Source organism: Sinocyclocheilus anshuiensis, unplaced genomic scaffold (assembly GCF_001515605.1).
Source record: "Sinocyclocheilus anshuiensis isolate Anshui unplaced genomic scaffold, SAMN03320099.WGS_v1.1 scaffold464, whole genome shotgun sequence".
NCBI classification, from domain to species: Eukaryota; Metazoa; Chordata; class Actinopteri; order Cypriniformes; family Cyprinidae; genus Sinocyclocheilus; species Sinocyclocheilus anshuiensis.
The window spans coordinates 817,201-820,331 of NW_015555731.1; the positions used below are offsets into that span (position 1 = coordinate 817,201).

A 3,131-nucleotide genomic window follows, 5' to 3' on the forward strand; every position below is an offset into this window, starting at 1 on the left:
TATTACTACGATTTAGGTTTCATTTATTTCACTTTTTATAGCTTTTTTCCCTAATTATTAACCCCAAGTTATTAATTTTGGTGATTCAGCTTAAACTTATTTCAAGTAGCTGCCAGGGCAACATGTCTAATTTTCATTTGATTTAAGTTTTCATCTAATATTTATATTTGAATATAAATATATTTTACAGTCCCATGATATGTAATTATTAATATTGTATTTATACAGTATCATATATTACATCTGATTACTGTACCATGGTACGTCACAGTACTCCAAAACACACACATGCTAATACTTACTCATGCGTATTAAACGTAACAGTTTACGTTCAACTCAGAGACGCAAATGAAACTCGCACTCCCTTCATACACGGCGCAGGACACTGTTAATGCATTCACACAAAAGCACCACACATCTACGTAAGCTTTCACATGCAGCCTTGAGAAATGTGTCTGGCTGCTCTCTCTTTCACCTGCATTACCGAAACAACTGAAACCACAGCTTTATAATCTTTTGTATTCTGACTGAGTGACCCCTTGGACATTTTCAAGTGAGTTTTACCTGCAGTTCCGACCACAGCCAGCAGGAAAACTAGAGCACCGCCTTTCCAGGGCATCATCCTTCAGCACTTCTCAGATTTCAGACAGAATTCAGTCTTACTCCAACATGAACTGAGGGATGTGAAAGTGAGAAAGACAGAGATGCAGAGACAGAAGGAAATTAAGCCAGAACCTCAATATTCAGATAATGCTTTTTTAAAATGACTTTAACTATATTTATTTTAAATCATAAGCTCATAAGTCATAAAATGAACCATTTTTCAGTGTAACTACACAAACTGTCCCTATATTTTGTGCCCAACACATGTTCTGCATACTAGTTATACCCATTAATTTACAAAATAATTAAAAAACAATTGAAGAGTTCAGATGCAAAAGCCTCAAAGTGCCGTTTTAAATTTTGTTCTAAAATGAGTGCATTTTTATCAGGCTCATATTTACATTCACATTTAGTCATTTAGCAGACGTTTTTATCCAAAGCGACTTACAAATGAGGACAATGGAAGCAATCAAAATCAACAAAAGAGCAAAGATACACAAGTGCTATAACAAGTCTCAGTTAGCTTAACAAAGTACACGTAGCAAGGGTTTTTTAAATTATATAATAAATAAAAACAAAACAGATAGAATAGAATAGCATACAAAAAGATTAGAAAACTAGTGTTAGTTTTTTTTTTTTTTAAGAAAACAAGAAGCAAATGAATAGAGTGCAAGTCTAAAAGGGACAAGTGTTTTTTTTTTTTTTTTTTAAGAATATAATTAGAATATATGTATGGTAGGTTACATATATTAGCTTATTACATATAGTAGCTCATATGTGTAGGTTCGGTAATTTCACCTTAGTGCAACGAATAGGTTCTTTCCATTGCCATTAAAGTGAAACATAGGAGCCTGATAAAATGCTCATTTTAGAAGAAAATTTCAGACGGCATTTAGGGGCTTTTGCATCTGAACTCTTCAATTCTAAGCACAACTTAGTAAACGAATACTACTTCAGCAAAATATAATTTCATATTTGAAGTATTCATAATATTCAGTTCCTCCTAAACTCACCTGCAGCTAGGCTTGGACCCAAATGAATTCACTGATCCGCCTGTTTACTCGCTCACCCGAGACCCCCAGCAGAGGACAGGACAGCAGCATCAGACAGTGGACTGGACCCTGAATGGACAGCGCAGAAGAGTTGGTATAGCTTGCTCCGTGTCTTCTGATGGGGTGATAAAAGTTCGGGTCAGCTGATGTAGTTCAGAGGGGGGCGGGGGCGGGGCCGAGCGGTGGGGAGACTCGAGCACTGGAGGCGGGAAGAACTTTCCCGCGCGCAGAACTGAGGAGAGAAAGACTAGATGCGAGCGTCGAAAAACAGGTATATAAAGACACGTCGCGATTACACTTAGTCAAACATTTAAAAAAATCTATGTTTTTGGTGTGAACAGGACAACTTGGAAACGAAAAATTGAGAGGAAACTAACATTTTTTTTACAAAAACTACTCTGGTGGTAATGTAATAGTGATGTAAGATGTTAATGACATATTTTGATTGGTACTGTACCATATCCAGTCATCATGGTAATACTACAGTACTTTTGGTATTTTTTGTTATAGTTAAAATTAATTTCGCTGTTTGAACTGAGGGAGAGAAATATGTGAGCGTCGAAAAACAGGTAAAGACACGTCGCAATCAGTGGCGGCTGGTCGGGGGAGGCAGGGGAGGCACAGCTTCCCCATAATTTTGAGGTGAAAATGGGAGGAGGACAATTTAATGTTAATAAAATTCACAATTCATTTCAGTTCATGTCTCAGAATGTGTATTTTTTGTTTGTAATTTCACAGTTGTAATACCATAACGTGAAAGCGCCGCTTTTCTATCGCGAATGTTCCGAATCTGCTGATGTAATTGCAACCGCTAATGATAGAGAAGGGTAGGGGGAGGCCGGGGGAGAGCTGAGCTCTCGTGCCTCCGTTGGTAAAAAAAATTTGCCAATCACCATCGAGTGTTCACTTTCAGCGCTGAGGAGTGTTGAGAAAAGAAACCTCATGGGGGAGGCTATAGCCTTCTTCTGATATCAACCAATCATCAAAGAGATGTAAATTACGTGATATTAGTTCGAACGTCTGCCGCTGCGCTGATAATGTAACAAGTACTTATGAGTAGCGATATTGAATATCTGATTGCCAACAGATTTACCAAGCTGTCATTCAAACAGTATATATACAAATTTAGGGAAAACAGCCTAAGCTGGATATAGGCTACAGCAGTCGGCTTAATTAAATGGCGCAACAGGCAGCTCTCTTTTAACACCGACTTTTAAGAAGGGATGGATGTTTGCTTCAAGTGATAGGCCAGGTAAGTGAAATTATATTATCTTGCTGTATGTATGTCGTTTTCTTTACGTTTTCTGACTAAAAGCAACCAAAAAGCCATTTTAAAGTGGTTAAGCAAATTATAATAATAATCGGCAGGGATCCCAGACCAATACAATTAGTGTGCCTCCTTTATTTTAAAACCCACGAGCCGCCACTGGTCGCAATTACACTTAGGGACATTTTAAACAAAACTGTTTGTGTGTG

At 37.6% G+C, this 3,131-nt stretch overlaps 1 pseudogene; it reads right to left on the reverse strand.

The window, feature by feature from the left end:
- Nucleotides 1–1,724, reverse strand: part of LOC107672886 (transforming growth factor beta receptor type 3-like) — a 22,519-nt pseudogene extending 20,795 nt beyond the window's left edge.
- Nucleotides 1,725–3,131: the final 1,407 nt, after the last annotated feature.